Source organism: Salminus brasiliensis, chromosome 9, assembly GCF_030463535.1.
Source record: "Salminus brasiliensis chromosome 9, fSalBra1.hap2, whole genome shotgun sequence".
Classification (NCBI taxonomy): domain Eukaryota; kingdom Metazoa; phylum Chordata; class Actinopteri; order Characiformes; family Bryconidae; genus Salminus; species Salminus brasiliensis.
In genome coordinates this window covers 9,686,689-9,707,150 of record NC_132886.1, presented here as the reverse complement: position 1 = coordinate 9,707,150, position 20,462 = coordinate 9,686,689, and the positions used below count along the sequence as shown (strand labels likewise).

Genomic DNA, 20,462 nt, shown 5'->3' with positions numbered 1-20,462 from the left:
TCACCCTGTCAAGAGCTTGTAGACGTTCTGTACAAGAACAGCACTCCAAAATGCTATGGAGTCTATGATAGTCTGGCTGTAAAACACTGCAGGTTACAGTATACTTACCTTTGCTGTTGACTTGTTCTCTGTCTGCCATGGAGCTGATTTGGAGTGGGCCGAATGTTTTATATTAGGAAGAGAGAGAAAACTGCTGCAGTTGTGCCTCAGTAAGATGGCCGAGAGACTACAGTGCTACTTCCTCATGTAGACGATGCTGATGATGATTGTGGCCTTTGCTGCACACTCCTTTAACCATTGCACTTAATGAACAGACATTACAGCACGATTGTAAATGAAATGCAGTGACAACTACAACCCTATAAGTCTCACCTGATAGAAAAAATGTCAAATAATCAAAAATATCTGAAATAATAATAATAATAATAATAATAATAATAATAATAATAATAATTATTATTATTATTATTTTTTATTATTTATAATTTTTTAAATTATAAGCAAATGTAGCAATAATAAGCAAACATGTAGCAATAATAAGCAAATGTCTTACAAAACTTCCCAAAATTGAGTCCATATATATTTATATTATAATATTTGTTTCTCAGATCTGATGGTTTGTTGTTTGTTGTTTATTAACCTGCAAAACGTGTGAAGTCGAGTCACATCACACATTTAAAAGTGTGAAGTTGTTTCACACTAATGAATGCACAAAACAATCCTTCAAGTACAACACCACCCAGGACGCCTGTAAGTAAATGCCAATTAAGAAGCTTTATTAATGACAAAAGGGGAATATGTCTCTCCTGAAGCCCACAGTGCCTAACATCAATCTTATCCTGAAAAAAAAAAGAGTTTTCTTATCTGCCCACAAAAGTCTCAGATTGTGTTCACCCTGTCTCACTCCAGAGTTCACAACACCGCTCCGTCCCCAGCTCCAGTCTTTTCCGCCATACTGAATCCTCTCTATTCAAATCATCCGTCACTTCCTGTTTTCCAGTTCCACAGCTGATCATCATGAACTGACATCATCCCATCACAAGCCCTGCATCCCAGTTCTGCTGATTAGCCTCCACAAATAAAGACAACATAGACAGAGTACAGTTCTTCAACCAACCCATCAGTTTGAAGATGGTAGGGAGATTCATTACTAGTGGAAGTTTAATAGTCTGCACAAGTCTTCGAACAGATAGGATTAAAAGTTTTCTGATCATTATCTATACTGTGAGCTGCACATACCTACAATCACACTCTTCTGCTAACACCTCTGAAACAGTTTTGGCTTCTTGGTTGAGTAAAGAAAATGCCTCTATCCTCCTCAAAAAATAATCTCCAATAATCAAGTTATATCTATATTCTGTGGAGTTGATTGTAAAGGGCCCAGGATATCTAAAGGCTCTTGTTGCATAGGTTCTAATCATTGGAAAAAGAGGGTCACATGGGACTGGACAAAACCAAACTTCTGAACCCCCAAATGTCCCCCAGTAAGATAATTGTGCAGCATAGCCAAAAGCATTGGAATCATACACTGTCTGCTGAGCTGTCTGAACCACTGCAGGCTAAATGGGTCTGATGGTCACACTGGCACCAAACTTGCTCATCCTGTATCTGCAGTTGGCCACACCTGGGCATATTACTGTAAAGGGGATATTTGTAAAGAACTAAGGATGACTAAGGTGCTAAATGAATGGGTTTGACTTCTATTAATCCCATAAAGTGTTGAATGAGGTGGATTTTGGGAGAGCTCATTTTTACTAAATTCAACTTTGTCATTATACTAATACAGGCTTGTACAGTACAACCAGGCACTGTTAGGCTAAGTCTCCAGTGCAGAAGAGGTAGGAAATACAATAATGCAAGGTTAATAGACAAAACATGAGAGCGGCTGCACAGACAATAACTACAAAGACCATAAGTACAATAAATACAAAAAGACACAAATACAAACATGTGCATGTTCAAATGTGTAAACACCAACCGATTATCCCTCAACAGATCCCTTATTGCTAACATTTGAGTTGGAAGTAAAGTAACCCTCTTCTCATGCAGTTATAACTGTTCGACCAGATCATCAATGGCCCAATGTGTTGGTGTTTACTCCCTGTATTGCCTCTCTGTTCACTCACATCAAAATATTTATTTTAGTACAGAGAGGGATTAGAGGGTTTTCAGTACACAGGGTATTTTAGTACAGGGAGTGATTAGAGGGTTTATAGTACAAATGGTATTTTAGTACAGGGAGTGATTAGAGGGTCTATAGTACAAATGGTATTTTAGTACTGGGAGTGATTAGAGGGTTTATAGTACAAATGGTATTTTAGTACAGGGAGTGATTAGAGGGTCTATAGTACAAATGGTATTTTAGTACAGGGAGGGATGAGAGGGTTTATAGTACACATGGTATTTTAGTACAGGGAGGGCTTAGAGGGTTTATAGTACACATGGTATTTTAGTACAGAGAGGGATTAGAGGGTTTATAGTACACATGGTATTTTAGTACAGGGAGGGCTTAGAGGGTTTATAGTACACATGGTATTTTAGTACAGAGAGGGATAAGAGGGTTTATAGTACACATGGTATTTTAGTACAGAGAGGGATTAGAGGGTTTATAGTACACATGGTATTTTAGTACAGGGAGGGATTAGAGGGTTTATAGTACGCAGGAAATTTTAGTACAGGGAGGTATTAGCAGGGTTTATAGTACACAGCCACAATCTACAGTGTGCTGCGCAAGCCGCAGACTTCAACAGATAACAGCGCTGAGAACTTTGAGAAACTGGACTACATGGAGGTGCTGGTTGTAATGTCTCCCTCTGCTGGCCTCAGTGGGGAGCTCAGGCACAGGCAAATGTGCAAGGCCTAAGCCCTTCATCTGGGGCTCAGCTCCAGCACACAGGTGCTGTTCATGCTTGAACTGATTAGGAACCTCAGTTGGAAGTGCTCTTGGTGAAGTCACTGCTTCTTTACCAATCCTGGAAGTTGCCTGGCTGGTTCCTGACCTCTGCCTGTCCTGACACTGTCTATGCAGCCTGCCTCCACCTTTGGCAGCAGTGGAGGACGTCACTCCTCCCCACCCGTCTATCCTTGCTTTTTATTTATGCGGACCGGAGCAGAGGTGAGTGCTCGTGTTATTTGTCCCACTTTTCAGAATCTGAATTTTCTTTATACCGCCCTCAGGCCAGGCCATTCTCTTCAGGTGTCCTCATGTGGGTTCCTTCCACTTGCCTTGGTAACCACCATGCGCTAGCTTAAGCTATACTCTCATGGTAATTACTTCACATAGGAACAGTTAGGTTCAGCCATATGCTCTAACTACTCAGGCAGGACCCTAGATAGTGAGATTGTTGATTTAGTGAGAGTGCTAGGGAGCATGGAGTCATAGCACTTACCCTGTAGGTGAGCCAAGGTCAGAGAAGAGCAGATGAGAGATGGACCTCGTTCCACAAAACCAGAACTTCCAATCACTTTTCAAGATGTACTAATGACTCCTCAAAGCAACTCTACCTAACACACACCTGCCTTTACAGAGAATCAATAGACTTAAACCACAAAATCCATAAAATAATGTCATAGATACTAGGAAGGATACTGAGAATGCAAAACAGAGAGGAAAAAGCCAGACTGTACACAATGCTCCCTTTATTTCTGAACATTTTATTAATACAATAAAGATAATTTCAGTCTTTCAGCTATTTTAAGTCAACAAATGTCAGAAAAACAACCAAACAAGCATTTTCACACTTATAGAGGATGACTGATCATGACTTGCTGTTTGGTTTACAACAATATAGAGCCATCAATATCAAAGGATGACAACCTCTTACACATTAAAATGAAATGAAATGATTGAGAGTAAGACCTTCAAATAACTTGATCTTTTTAGAAGCTGTCTCTGCTGGATGATCATGTAATTTGCTACAGGGATGTTTATATAAATCGATGCTGTCAAAAACTCCTTACCTTTAAATAGACATCAGTGTAAAAAGTCATTTTGAAGCTTTTCTATTGGTCCAGTCATCATGAAATTTTAACACAATGTAAAGAACAACCAGATTCACATTGTTAGTGAAAAAGTGAAAAAACAAAAATGGAGACACAAGGTTTTTGCATGAGTGCATCAAAATGTTAAGGGCTACTCTGATCATTTGAACAAATATAAATAATGAAAGGAAAACCCTTGACCCTCTACCTTGCTGTCATATTAGTCATTCAATTGTTTACCCTTAAATTGGAGCTTTTGCTTCACAGACATGTTTGAATTTTCTATAATATACGTCACATAATGCAATTTTTAATAAATAAGTGTTAGTGGTTAATTGCATCAGACCACAGTTCCCTCTTTCCCAGTCATAATACTGGTATCTGAAGAACAAGAGAACAGAAATAATGGATTAGTCTTCTCACAGTGATCCGTTCTCAGAAACACATTAAAACACTGGAGTGAGATTTCTAGAACTTTATATTAACGTTCAGACTAAACTCTAAGAGCAGATCAGTGGTGTGTTTTCAGTGCTGTCTGAAACCTACTTTGATGTTGTACTGAGTTTTGTTCCGTCTAACCAGCGCCAGTCTCCTTTCTTCACAGCGTCAGTCAGACCAATCCAGTAGTATTCGTAATTATTCAACCTTTTTATGAATTTCTGCAACAGAAATATCCTGCTACTTTAAGACTTTATTCACTGTACAGAACTAGCACACATGAGAATTTACCAATAATAATAATAATAATAATAATAATAATAAATACTTGCCAGTAGCAGCTATAGTAGTAGTATTACATTATATCTGACCATCATACCTCTTCTTCTGGGGTGTTGATGATCACCAAGTGTCCTCCTACAGCCACACAAGCATCTCTACTAGCAGTCCAGGTCTCCTCATCAGTAGAAAAGTAGTAGCACTTCCCCCTGAAGTACTTCCAGCCTTCAGCACAACAGACTTCATCCACATTCTGAGCTGCAATTTTACAATGATGGGATACTTGATGATGATGATGATGATGATGATGATATTTAATAAACACTTTCAAGAATTATCTTAAAAACAAAAATATCATGTAAAAACAATTGAAGGTTTTTAATCTTATCTTTAAAGGCTCTCATGGTTGAGACATGTTTCCCTCACTATAACAGTCCTTCCAAGGCTGAATCATAATGATTTTTAAAAAGTTATTTTCTCAGTGAAAATAAAGTTTTCAAAGTTTTTATTCCTTGAGTGAGGATCTTAATGCTGCTCAAATACCTAAAAAATCTAAAACATCTAATCTATTGTATTTTATTTTATTATTAAATAATCCAAGATGGCGCTTTGTTTGTTTTAGTTGTCACGTGTGAACCTAACACGGTCACATACAGCGCTGAGGATCTTCTCAGCATCAGGCACTCCATGCCTAATGGAATCACTCCCGATTTCTCTTTATCGGACTGTTTTCTGGACGTTGTAGTGAGCGGAGTAGCTGCGCTCCTCAGCCGCAGACGCAGGCGGACGCGCAGACGTGGGAAACGCAGCGGAGCGCTCGTCAAACTCCGCCAGCGCGGACTGCGCACAGCGCTTCCCAGCTTACACCTGGCCAACCTCCGCTCACTAGGCAACACAATGGACGAACTTTCACTTCTGAACCGGACCAGCAACGACTTTTCTCTCTCTGCGGCGCTGTGCTTCACTGAGACCTGGCTCACCGAGGCCGGCCCGGACAGCGCGCTCCAGCTCGCCGGCTTTCACCTCCACAGAGCGGACCGCGTCGCGGAGACTTCGGGGAAGCTTAGAGGCGGAGGAATCTGCTCCTACATCAACCGCGGCTGGTGTTCAGACCTCACTGTGTTCATGAAAACATGCAGTCCTGATCTGGAGTCTGTGTTTATACTCTGTAAACCCTTTTACTGCGCGCGGGAATTCTCCTCCGTGGTGCTCGTCGGAGTTTATATCCCACCAAGCGCGTGCGTGCGCGGGGCACTGCGCGCCCTCACAGACCAGATCACCAGCGCGGAGCACCAACACACAGAGTCTGTTTTCCTCATTCTTGGGGACTTCAACAGAGCGGAACTTACCAGTGAGCTGCCCAAATACAGACAGCATGTTACCTGCCCCACCAGGGAGAGTAATATACTAGACCACTGCTATACTGTACTAAAGGGTGCATATAGCTCCGTTCCCCGAGCTGCTCTGGGCCTATCTGACCACTCTATGGTCCATCTTCTCCCAACCTACAGACAGAAGCTCAAGTGGGCCAAGCCTGAGGTTAGTACTGTGAAGAAGTGGACCAGTGAGGCTAAGGAGAGGCTTCAGGACTGTATGGAGTTAACAGACTGGTGTGTGTTTGAGGACTCTACAAGCGGCCTGGATGAATATACTGATACAGTGACGTCCTACATCAGCTTCTGTGAGGACATCTGTGTTGCGACCAGGACTCGCATTAGATACAATAATGACAAGCCCTGCTTTAACGCCAAACTGAAGCACCTGCGACAGTCCAAGGAGAACGCATTTAGGAGTTGAGACCGTACGCTCTACAACAGGGCTAGGAACACACTGAACAGAGAGATCAGAGCTGCAAAGAAGAGCTACTCCACCAAGCCGAGCAGACTGATGTCCACTAACGAGCCTTCAGCCGCCTGGAAGTGTCTACACAACCTCTCAGGTTACAAACGACCACTCCACCAGACACCTTCTACTGTAGGTTTGAAAAGCCCAGCTCCACTCAACAACACAACACCACTTCACACCCTTCTGACTCCCAGCCATCCATACAGCCCCCCCTGAAGATCTGTGAAGCAGACGTGCACCGACTCTTCAAAAAACAAAGAGTGAAGAAGGCACCAGGCCCAGACGGAGTGTCACCCTCTTGCTTGAGGAATTGTGCAGACCAGCTTGCTCATGTCTTCACCAAGATCTTCAATAAATCACTGGAGCAGTGTGTCGTACCGGCGTGCTTCAAACGCTCCACAATAATTCCCATCCCCAAAAAGCCAACCACCTCTGGACTGAATGACTACAGACCTGTCGCACTGACCTCTGTGGTCATGAAATCCTTTGAGAGGCTGGTTCTCACCCACCTGAAGGAGATAACCAACTCCCAACTAGACCCCCTGCAGTTCGCGTATCGGGCCAACAGGTCTGTGGACGATGCAGTGAACATGGGACTTCACCACATCCTCCAGCACCTCGACCAGCCAAGTACATATGCAAGAGTTTTGTTCTTGGACTTCAGCTCCGCCTTCAACACAGTCATCCCCAGACATCTACACACCAAACTGACCCACCTCAGTGTGCCAGCCTCCACCTGCCAGTGGATCACAAACTTCCTCACTGGCAGAGAGCAGCAGGTGAGGCTGGGAAAGATCACCTCAGGAACCAGGACCATTAGCAAAGGAGCTCCACAAGGCTGTGTTCTCTCCCCGCTGCTCTTCTCACTCTACACAAATGAGTGCACCTCCACAGACCCCTCAGTCAAAATCCTGAAGTTCGCAGATGATTTGACAGTCATTGGTGTCATCCGGGACAGTGACGAGTCTGCCTACAGACGGGTTGTGGAGCAGGTGGTCCTCTGGAGCTATCAGAACCACCTGGAGCTGAACACAGCCAAGACAGTGGAGATGAGAGTGGACTTCAGGAGAAGTCCTCCAACCCTTCCAGCACTCACCATCCTCAGCAGTACTGTAACGGCTGTGGACTCCTACAAGTTCCTGGGCACAATAATCTCCAAGGACTTGAAATGGGACTGCAACATCAGCACCATCGTCAAGAGAGCTCAGCAGAGGCTGTACTTCCTGCGTCAGCTGAGGAAGTTCAACCTGCCCAAGGAGCTGATGGTGCAGTTCTACACCGCCACCATAGAATCTGTCCTCACCGCATCCATCACAGTGTGGGGCAGCTCAGCCACCAAACACGACACCCACCAACTGCAGCGCCTCATCAGGTCTGCAGAGAGAACCATCGGTGTGAAGTTGCCCTCCCTACCGGACCTGCACACGGCCAGAATCAGGAAGTGTGCAGAGAACATCGTCCGTGATCCATCACACCCTGGACATCACCTGTTCCAGTATCTTCCCTGAGGTCGGCGTTTCAGCCAGTTGAAGATCAAGACCTCCAGGCTACAGAGAAGCTTCTTCCACATTACAACATTACAACAATACTTTCTGTATACAGTCTACTACATACATACATCCTATTCAGATGCTCTCTCACTCTCCTTTCTCTGTACTGCACTTTATTTATCTGATAGTGTCTCAGAACAACCTGTACTACCGTCTCAACCAGTGACTCCTCTGTTCTCCATATTTATATCTATTTAATCCAGTCTGCACTGTTCTTTACTGCTGCACTTAGCACTTTACTTTAAATAATTTAAATGTGTGTGTGTGTGTGTGTGTGTGTGTGTGTGTGTGTGTGTGTGTGTTTGTGTGAAGGTTGGGTGTGTTTGTTACTTCTGTAATGTCAGTTATCGTGCACTGTGAGCTACTGTAAACCAAAAACAAATTCCTTGTATGTGTAAGCATACTTGGCCAAGTCAGATTCTGATTCTGATTCTATAATATGAATTATTATTATTTATATTATATACATTATTACAATGTTTTTGGTTTAACTTTTTTTTTTTAAAGATCTTACCTTTAGGATTACAGCTCTGTTTTCCTTCTTTTTCCTTAAGCTGCCTAATTAGCTCTTCTTTCTCTGAAATGTCAGAAAAGCACATCAGAATGTTAATGCAGAAGAAGATCAGTTTAATGACAGTAAAGACTGTGGACAGGAACTGACCAACAAGAACACTGAGAAAACTGAGTTCATATGTACAGACAGTACTGGCTAACTCTTACTGCATTTAATTTAAGATAAGCATCTGAGACTGAAGGACACCTAATGAAGGTAACTGTATTCATTATTTCTCACAGGGAGTTTTTAAACCAGTTATATATTACATCCTAATAAATGATGTATGCTCAAAATAGTACCCAATAGGCTTTTTTGACACTCTTATTATGATGGTTCTCTATAGATTATATACAGATGCTCAGAACAGTAACACACTAGTAGAATTGAGTGGATTAACAGCAATGCTAGGAGTCATGTTTAGGATAAAGTGTAGTTTCTGAGCTGAAATTGGGGTTTAGGTTCAAATTTAATAAAATGTCAGACCTGAAATAGTCAGACCACCGACCTAAAATAGTGTCCCTGTTGTTGCCACTCCTGGCTTTGCATACTGCTAATCGCACAGTGTAACTTTGGTGAAGTGGGCAGGGCAAAGCTTGTGAGCACTGTGTAACGCTGCCTAACCATATTTGTGTAAAATACTTTACTATACTTTACTATACTATACTTTAATATTACTCTACTGCCTCAGTCCTCATACCTGTTTCACTTTCAGTGACCGTTCTGTATCTCTCAGCTCATCCAGAAAAGTGTCTCCTTTAGTGGTTGCTTGAAGTGCTAATTCCCTTTACTGACAATAGGGGGAGCTCAGAAGCAAGAAAGAGCAATTTTGCATAGTGCTGCTTTTAAGTAGTTCATCTACAAATAATCTACAGTGACCCAGCAAAATAAAGAGTTATCAACAGGGTAAACAGACTGTTTTCACTCCTCCAGTCTGCCAGATGATCCTTCTCCAGCAGTCCAATTTCTGCACCTAGCAGTTCTGAACTGTCTCCGGTCCAGAAACACTGATCATACAGCTATGTGTAAAATAAAGCAGTCTAACTTCACTAATGCGTTTAATTACAGATTTTGGAGGAGAAGATGATACAACATGGGGAAAGGTGTAGCCGAGTAATGGGCAACCAACATAATCAACAGTTAAGGCATGTACACACTTATTGGGTGCAATTGACTCATTTACTGAAATTAGTTAATTAGTGGCAAATTAATAGCAGTGTGGAGTTCAATTGGTGAGGTCATTCATTCAGTGAAGTAACTGGCCCTAATTTAGTTGGACCTGCTGGTTTGAGCCCTTGCTCAGTGAGAAAAATGGATCCTTTCAGACACTGGATTGGAGAGGGGGAAACATATCAAGAAGGGCTGAAAATTATTGGTTGCTCAGCTAAAATGTCAGATGTTAATCGAGTTCATGCCACACGAATATAAAGCACTTATCATAAAGATTCACTGCTGTTATTTTTGCACAAAACTGTACATACACGCCCTTCTCCCTACATGATTTTATGTGTACTCTCCTAAAAGACCAATGCTGTCTGGCTGACGTTTGCTTAAGACAACATGTATAGGCCAGAATTCTACTGGAAGGATGTTCTGTGGACAGATAGATTCAAAATCAGGAGGATGTCAAGGCTTAATCATAAGTGTAGCAAGACAATGTTAGCACAGCATGTTATGTTAGCACAGCAGGCTAATAACTAAAAGCTTACAGATTAATACTGGAAAGCATGAAACCTCCTCTACTTTGGCTCTTTATCATTTAAACCTGCATCCTCTGAGCACTTTGCCAGTGTCAGGCTTGTGATGTGCTTTCACCTTTAGAAGCAACATCTGCAGATGGCTTCATTTAAACATTAAACATCTGCAGCTGCATTGTTGAAGGGCTGGTGTGGCTCAGCGGTTAGAGCTCTGAGCTGTTGATGACAAGGCTGTGGGTTCGATACTCTGGCTCGGCAACCTACCACTCTTCACCCTTTCTGCTTCCTGGGTCCCGCAGCAATGGCTGCCCTGTGTGTGTGTGTGTGTGTGTGTGTGTGTGTGTGTGTGTGTGTGTGTGTGTGTGTGTGTGGCCAACTTCAGCATCAGTACATAGCAGATTAGCTAGGAGGCTACCAGTTCTAACTTGCACACCATATTTGAGGCCAAAGAATCAATGTAATAAATGTCAGTGTCAAATGTCTTCTGATCTGCTGGTATTTATACCTCTGAATGTGTTCAGTTTGTTTTTTGATAAATTACACATTTCATTACACCTTCAGTTAGTCTGTTGTTTTTATGTTACATGTTTTATGTAGTAAAAGTAAAGTTGTGTCTCACCTTTGATTAGTTTATCATTTTCTCCTTGAAGTTTTGTATTACTGTCATTTTTCTCTGAAAAGTCAAATCAACACGTTACTTCAAATGAAGATTAGACTCTCAGGCACTTATCGGGATTTTGGGCCTCATGAAAAGATATAACACTGAACACAGCTCTAATTCTACCAGAATACTCAACTAATACATTTAGAAAATTAGAAAATCTCAGACTGTCAGACTGTATTTTTTTCTACTTCATGCAAGTATAAATCTACAAATCACTCATTACACGTCCACTTTTCATAAAATAGTAAAGTTAAGTCTCACCTTTAAGGACTGTCTGGAGCTGCTTGATTGTTTCATCTTTTTCTGGAAAGTCAGAAAGTCACATCAACATCTTACTGAGAGTGAAGATCAGATCAGTCACAGTAAACTGTGAGGACAGTGTAAGTAGACTGAAAACATTGTTAACCTGAATAAGATCACAGAACTGAAAAAAAATAAGACCCTCAGTTCATTAAATCAAAACGTCTGAAGTTTGTAGAGCTGTATGGTTTTACTTTACATGGTTAAAATAATAGAATTATTGAAAAATATTTTCAGTTCATGAAAATTACAAATTGACAGAATTTGCTTAACAGATTAACAATTGAAAGCATAGGTCTGCCTCCTCTAATTTGTCTCTATCATTTAAACCTGCAACTTCTGAGCACTTTCCCAGTGTCCAGCTTGTGCTGAACTCTAAGAAGCTTTGAGTCTTAGAAGCTACAGCTGCAGTTGACTTCTTATTGTTCCACCATGTTTTGGCCATTTAAGGGGTTAATCAGATGTTGTACTCTCAATCTGCACCAATGAACAAGAACAGAAAAAATGTGGTCATGTCTACATTAACCAGACATGTCTAAATTTAGCAGATAGAGCCTTTAGTAGGAAGTGATCTCACCATTGTTCAGTACAACTCCATCTACACATCATTTTAAGTTATTCTAAAGTCACTTAGTTGGGGATTATTTAAAAGAGCTACAATTCTTAGTTTAATACATTTAGAACATTAGAAAATGAATTTCTCAGACTGTCCGACTGTATTTTTTTCTACTTCATGCGAGTATGAATCTACACATCACTCATTACACGTCCACTTTTGATGAAACAGTAGATTTAAGTCTCACCTTTATGAACTGCTTGATTGTTTCATCTATTTCATCTTTAAACACTTCTCACTGTCTCTGACTGGGCTGGCAAAATAACTGCCCCAAACGGTTTGGGAAGTTATTGCCATCTAGAGGTCAGGCATAGAGTCTGTCACCTCAGTGAGAAGGTTGGATGTAGCTACAGGTAGCTGAAGCAGAGCCGGTTCAAGTTAGGAAGTTAGCTAAGGTAGCTAACTATTCAGAACATTCTTTTAAAGAAATGGACCACAGCCCTCATCTACAGAAAACGATGTGTCAGGTGAGTCTGCAGTGAGGGAGGTGGAGGTGAATATATTCCACATCCTAATAAACTTTACAAAAGTTAGCTGTAGTTACTGTGTTGAAACTAACTTAAGCAAACTAAACTAAACAAGATAATAACATTTATTTAACTTTGTGTAATATTAAAACAACAAAAAATTGTTGCCTAAATGTAAATAATTTAGTTTATACGTTCCTGTTAACTTGGATAGACATTACACAGATGTAGCACCTCTTCAAACCCTGCTAGTACATTGAAAATATAGTTTTAGTGTAAATATATACATTTCTTTATATATCATTTAAAAACAGAATTGTTATGCCTGCCATTAATGAGCTTTAATATAAATATACCATTTGTCAAGTATTTTTGTAAGACAACTCTGGTACACCTCCTTGTCCATCTCATCAGCTCTGTTTATCATCTAGGAGAACTTTGTAGTCCTTCAGTTTCTTTGTATATTACATAAAGTGTCCTATATAAGTGGAGCTGAAAAACTGATAATGTGTAATTAATAACATCTAGTGGCTGATGAGTGTACGTGTGTATATAAACATATAAAGTGTGTGTTCTTGAGGGTGTACTCAGGGGAAGTCAGGGGATATAAGGTTATGGACAGTTGGACTAAGCCCGGGATGTTTAAAATGTCTGGCCCCTTCCCTGGACACCAGCTCTCCTGGACTGCCGTTACTGCTGCTTTATCTCAGTGTTTCCCAAACCTGGTCCTAGAGCCATACTGCCCTGCACATTGTAGAGTGTTTCCTCCTTTAAACAGCCATATCAACACAACTATGATCACACTACGCTGGAGTTAGCCATTAGCCTAGCATGTACCCACTAGCTGTGTCTCTGCCTCCTCTCACACTGCTTTCATGTCCCCTCTTTCAGCCAGCAGGCTGAGGCAATGCTGTGACCCATAGAAGGCCTATGGTCTGGTGACGGTATTTATTAGTTGGACCAGTTGTGTTGGAAGCAGGGGAAGTGCTGTAATGTGCAGAGCAGTGTGCCAGGACCAGAGTTGGGAAACGCTTCTCTAGCTAAAGACGAATGTAGAAGAGTTATGTACACGAGTCCATTAAGGGAGTGACCAGAGTCCAAGCTGATGTCAAGTGACGTGAATTAAACCAAGTGCTCTACCTTAAACTGTGTGATTTAATGGCAAGCAGACATTATAATTGTGAAGGTCATACACTCTTTAAAGAATACACAACCAGCTAGCAGATTGTTTTTGCAGCATTTTTCAGGCATTTCACTGTTGTTGCTGAGATTTAAACGTCATGAGGGTTTTTTTATTTTTATAAGTGATGCAGAATTTACCACATATTATGTGTATTATGCCACATATTGAATATCAGTCCTAGAAGCTCCATGGTAAAGACATACTTTTGCTGCTATTGATAGTCCTGACTTTCAATCTCTGAACTCTACAGTCTCATTAAAGTATCCCAGGAATGTTTCTGTAATTTCAGAACATAATCTCATCTTAGATTATTAGCAGATTCCCTTTCTCAATAAGATTCAGATTTGAGTTTACTGTACTGCAATTGTCTTTACAATATTTGTGATTAACAATCTAAAGAGAAACTTACCGGAGAGGATCCAGGAGTAATTCTTCAAATCATCATTGTGCTCAGGCAGGAGGCAGTCATGCTTTTTCCCAAAGTTCTGGATATGAGCTGTAGGTTTAATCATAGCAACAAATGTAAGTTATAAGTTGTGAATTCTGAGAATTGGTGTGAGTTTGAGAAGTGATGTAAAAAATATTTTGAACAGCTGATAATGAAGCATGTCTAAGAAGCAGAATAAAACTTTGAATGTTTAATAAAGCCTCTGGTGAAAGCAATTTAACCTTGAACCGCTACATTACATGATACATAGATGTGGTGAAAAAGTTATTGATGTTTGGGGTAATTTATCTGTTGAAACTTTAGTCAAGCTTGAATGTGTCAGTTTTGGATCAGGGGCTTTTTTCTTTCACCTCTCAGTCCATGCTAATAGACACAGAGCGCATCGTGTCAATGGAGGGAAATCCATGCCTCTTGTGGGGGAAAACATATCACAGAGTTTAAATAATGGGGAATGTGGAGTTGCAGGTCACTGTGTCTTAAAACCGCTTTAATATGAAATGTCAACACCAGCCTTCTTCGATACCCTTATGTCTAAAGAAAAGGACAGATTACTAAACTAAACATGATTGAACTCCCTCAGTGTCCCTTTTCTGTGGACCCAGATGGCACTAGGGTCTACGCTTCAGCGAGGTATATGAATAATAATAAATCATAATTAGAATCGCTTCAACAGGAAGTCCTCAACAGGAAGAACGAGCTCAGCCTTCACATGGCCCTGTGGCTATGGTGAGCCCTCCTGTCTGTTGATAGCTTTAAGTCTACTTGGACATCTGTTTGGCTCAGTTTTGCATCTCAAATTAGGGTTTTTGTCATGCCTGGTCAGGCATAAAAGTGAAAAACTAGGAAAGGGAATGGTAGACTTACAAGTCTTGCATCGTCACAAGATAACACAAGATAGGATAATACAGACAAGATGGGATAAATCAAGCAGCAAACTAAGGAACAAAACTAACAAACAATACAAAAAAACAGCACTGAAGGATATTCCTTGAGCTGACTATGGAAAACTCTGCATCTAGAAAGATGCAGTGATTTCACAGCAGAGAGTTCATGACTGCACAGAGCTTTTGTAGCCACAGTCCCAAGCATTGTGCATGAGGTTAACGAGAGGAAAGCAACTGCAGTGCAAATGAGTAGCTGCTTTCTGGAAACCCAGCTCCTGACAGGGCTCCTGGGCGGAGACCTGGGATTGCTCCGGGGGAGAGTGTGAGAACGAGGTCCTGACAGTAACCCCTCCCCAGAATGCTGGCCAAAAACTCGCAAACCAGACCCCCGGATGGGGCCCCCACGGTACACCAGGCGCTGGAAAAGGGTTCGTCCAGGGGACCAGGAACCACGGGCTTGAACAGAGAAACATGGAACGAGTTGTGAGAATGAGGGGGGAGCTTAAGCTTGTAACAGACATCGTTAATCTTATGTGTGATAACGTCAGGAGCTGGTAGAGTCGGATGGCCAGAGAGACCAGTTGGTTAAGGTTGAGCTTCTCTTCACAACACACCAACTCCCTCTGTATCCGCGGGTTTAACCCATCACGAAACGGGGTTGTAAGAGCCGCCGGATTCTACCTGCTACCGGCGGCCAGGGTGCAGAAGTTGAGGGCATAGCAAGCGACTGAACGATCACCCTGAGTCACCCGGAGAAGTAGATCGCCTTTTGAGAGCCCTTCCCTTGGGTGCTAAAACACCACAAGCTCCTTTCTTGCATCTCTTCCCAGGTAGCAGTGGCCCAGAGCTCTAACCGTGATAAGGGAAACCATGATAGCCATCTTGGCCTTATCAGTGCAGGAAGCCTGGTTTATAAAAAAAAAGAAATTAGCACTGAAGCAGGAACCCTTCATAGAACTCTGGATCGCTGAAGTATGCCTCCAGTTTACAGAGCAGATACGTACTCGGGGACGGGGTGACCTGGCTGGGATAACTAGAGGGCTCTAACGAAGCCTGAACACCGCCCACTAGTTGGGCGACTTGTTGCTGTTGACCAGCCTGTTGCTGCACCAGGTGGCTAACAGTCACAGACATGCCCATTAGTGTTTGTTGCTGTTGTCCCAGGAATCTACCCTGGGCACGAACAGCCTGGTTCAGGGCCTCCATCTCCACTGTTTTGGGGGTTCCTGTCATTCTGTCATGCCTGTTCAGGCGCGGCAGTGAAGAACTAGAAAACACTTGCAGGGAATGGACGATGCAAGACTTTAATAAACAAAGGCTGGATAACAAGATAGGGTAATACAAACAAGATGGGATAAATCAAGGCAGCAGCAAACTAAGGGACAAAACTTACGAACAATACAAACTTGACAACTGCAACAAAACAACAAACATGGGACTGGGAAGAGGTGGAGCTTGGGTTAACGAGGGACAAACAGGACATAAAACACAACTGGCAGGAATGAACAAAAAACTACTGAGCCTAACTCAGGAGGGGACAGGGACAGAAGGAGCACTTATCCTCTCAGGGTGAATGTTTGGGTCTTTTTCCAAACTGTGAACCACTGGGAACATCTCCCAACAACGTACTGACCATGGAATCTGCAGTTATTTAGAAATGACTGACACTCACACCTAGTTTGTTTGCTGAAGTCTACACTAGTGTGTGTGTGTGTGTGTGTGTGTGTGTGGCATTCTATCAATGTAACAAAGCAATGACTCAAATGAAAAACATGTTCACTGTAGTGTTTGATTTGACAGAAATTTGGCAGGGCTACATAGATACATATTACCCTAGACATATAATGTCTACATGACCCACAATAACAGTAGTGAAATTAAGTCTAACTTAACCAGGGTTAACAATAATGTATTTAATTATGCATCTAAATTATGTTTGAATTTGAGCAATCATGTCACCCAGGCTGTGTTCATGTGCCATTATTAGCAGACGCTCGCACTGAAGGAATCATTTAAACCTCTTTAAAGCAACATTATGTAGAAATAGCACCTTTAAAATAGCAGCTTCAGAGTCATGATGATGCCCCACTGATGGTAATACATTGAATGACATCCCTATTAATCCCACATGGGATTCCACGTGGGAATTCTGCTACTGCACTATAGAACTTCAGTGATCTGCACGAGATCTCTCATCAGAACTGTGTAAAGCTGCATAACAGAGTCATATTTGTGTAAAATCCTGTAGGAATACTCTTCATCTTTTCTGATGCTTCCATCACTTTTAATTTAGCTCAAAAAGGTTCCATCAAAGAAACCAAGAACTCAAGTTCTATAAAGAGAGGAAATGCAGTTAGTTACTTTTTACCTCTAATAACAACCAAACTATTTACTGTCTTTGCAGTGTGAAACTCTAACCTTGCACTTTAAACGCCATGAGGAAAGCTCCAAGGAAAACACAGAGAACAGCCAGAATGAGCAGCTTGAGTTTTAACAGCCACTTTTCACCTCGCACCTGGAAATACATGAGCTGCTGGGACGTCTGACCTAAACACAAACACAAGAAGTGACTTTAAAACTAAATAAAGAACAGATTAAAATGTTCTGTTCAGAAATCTATTGAAAGTTGAAACACCTCTGATTAGACTAACAGAGATGTGTCGACTTTGAAAATATGAAATGTAGACAAAATATGACTGTACTTAGAATACAGGACTGGGGAATGTGATTTCTATTGGTAGCCCTTTTCAGAATATTGATTAGGTGATTTAAATATGTAACAAATAAGTAACAAAATGCAATGCAAAAAAACAATGTATCTCTAAAATGGCAACTTTACTAGAAAGTTGTAATTTTTTAGCTTTTAATGGAAGTCAATGTAAAAAGTTTTTTTTTCCAAGTCATGTTGGAACTTTTTGTACTGGTGTATGCATCATGCATTCTTACACTTGGTAGGAAATGTCATGTTACCATGTAAGCATCAAAAAAAAGTATTTTGTCAAATGACATGAACATAAGCAACATGCCTTAAGCCCCTCCTCCTCACAATCAAACCATTTATAGAATTCGGTCTTGCCCTGCCATGTCCATGATGAGGTTTTGTGCCCCACCATCAGCCTGTCACCTCCACATGAGCTACTTATCAGAGGGGAGGTCTGACCTTCTAGCACAAGCAGAAGCCAACTGAACTCCAGTTATCCCCCCTCTTACAGTCTCCTCCAACATTATCATATTTTGATGGCATGATCCAAACTCACAATCTAATATACCCCCCTCCCAACACACCCCACATACCAACACCACAGTTTCTTTTAGAAAAAGGGTTGAGTATAACTGGTCTGAGAGAAACATATATAAGGTTAACAAGTACAGATTTAGAAGATGAAAAGCACCGTTATAATGCCTTCATACCCAAACAACATCACCCTGTCAAGAGCTTGTAGACGTTCTGTACAAGAACAGCACTCCAAAATGCTATGGAGTCTATGATAGTCTGGCTGTAAAACACTGCAGGTTACAGTATACTTACCTTTGCTGTTGACTTGTTCTCTGTCTGCCATGGAGCTGATTTGGAGTGGGCCGAATGTTTTATATTAGGAAGAGAGAGAAAACTGCTGCAGTTGTGCCTCAGTAAGATGGCAGAGAGACTACAGTGCTACTTCCTCATGTAGACGATGCTGATGATGATTGTGGCCTTTGCTGCACACTCCTTTAACCATTGCACTTAATGAACAGACATTACAGCACGATTGTAAATGAAATGCAGTGACAACTACAACCCTATAAGTCTCACCTGATAGAAAAAATGTCAAATAATCAAAAATATCTGAAATAATAATAATAATAATAATAATAATAATAATAATAATAATAATTATTATTATTATTATTTTTTATTATTTATAATTTTTTAAATTATAAGCAAATGTAGCAATAATAAGCAAACATGTAGCAATAATAAGCAAATGTCTTACAAAACTTCCCAAAATTGAGTCCATATATATTTATATTATAATATTTGTTTCTCAGATCTGATGGTTTGTTGTTTGTTGTTTATTAACCTGCAAAACGTGTGAAGTCGAGTCACATCACACATTTAAAAGTGTGAAGTTGTTTCACACTAATGAATGCACAAAACAATCCTTCAAGTACAACACCACCCAGGACGCCTGTAAGTAAATGCCAATTAAGAAGCTTTATTAATGACAAAAGGGGAATATGTCTCTCCTGAAGCCCACAGTGCCTAACATCAATCTTATCCTGAAAAAAAAAAGAGTTTTCTTATCTGCCCACAAAAGTCTCAGATTGTGTTCACCCTGTCTCACTCCAGAGTTCACAACACCGCTCCGTCCCCAGCTCCAGTCTTTTCCGCCATACTGAATCCTCTCTATTCAAATCATCCGTCACTTCCTGTTTTCCAGTTCCACAGCTGATCATCATGAACTGACATCATCCCATCACAAGCCCTGCATCCCAGTTCTGCTGATTAGCCTCCACAAATAAAGACAACATAGACAGAGTACAGTTCTTCAACCAACCCATCAGTTTGAAGATGGTAGGGAGATTCATTACTAGTGGAAGTTTAATAGTCTGCACAAGTCTTCGAACAGATAGGATTAAAAGTTTTCTGATCATTATCTATACTGTGAGCTGCACATACCTACAATCACACTCTTCTGCTAACACCTCTGAAACAGTTTTGGCTTCTTGGTTGAGTAAAGAAAATGCCTCTATCCTCCTCAAAAAATAATCTCCAATAATCAAGTTATATCTATATTCTGTGGAGTTGATTGTAAAGGGCCCAGGATATCTAAAGGCTCTTGTTGCATAGGTTCTAATCATTGGAAAAAGAGGGTCACATGGGACTGGACAAAACCAAACTTCTGAACCCCCAAATGTCCCCCAGTAAGATAATTGTGCAGCATAGCCAAAAGCATTGGAATCATACACTGTCTGCTGAGCTGTCTGAACCACTGCAGGCTAAATGGGTCTGATGGTCACACTGGCACCAAACTTGCTCATCCTGTATCTGCAGTTGGCCACACCTGGGCATATTACTGTAAAGGGGATATTTGTAAAGAACTAAGGATGACTAAGGTGCTAAATGAATGGGTTTGACTTCTATTAATCCCATAAAGTGTTGAATGAGGTGGATTTTGGGAGAGCTCATTTTTACTAAATTCAACTTTGTCATTATACTAATACAGGCTTGTACAGTACAACCAGGCACTGTTAGGCTAAGTCTCCAGTGCAGAAGAGGTAGGAAATACAATAATGCAAGGTTAATAGACAAAACATGAGAGCGGCTGCACAGACAATAACTACAAAGACCATAAGTACAATAAATACAAAAAGACACAAATACAAACATGTGCATGTTCAAATGTGTAAACACCAACCGATTATCCCTCAACAGATCCCTTATTGCTAACATTTGAGTTGGAAGTAAAGTAACCCCCTTCTCATGCAGTTATAACTGTTCGACCAGATCATCAATGGCCCAATGTGTTGGTGTTTACTCCCTGTATTGCCTCTCTGTTCACTCACATCAAAATAT

The 20,462-nt window shown here is 41.1% G+C and overlaps 1 long non-coding RNA gene across 1 annotated transcript; it reads right to left on the bottom strand.

The window, feature by feature from the left end:
- Positions 1-3,627: 3,627 nt before the first annotated feature.
- Positions 3,628-11,026, bottom strand: LOC140562873 (uncharacterized). Its single transcript, XR_011980174.1, has 5 exons — positions 10,963-11,026; positions 8,608-8,670; positions 4,799-4,956; positions 4,528-4,640; positions 3,628-4,362 (listed from the first exon to the last, which is right to left on the bottom strand). It is a non-coding gene; the product is annotated as an uncharacterized lncRNA (long non-coding RNA).
- Between the last annotated feature and the right edge of the window lie 9,436 nt (positions 11,027-20,462).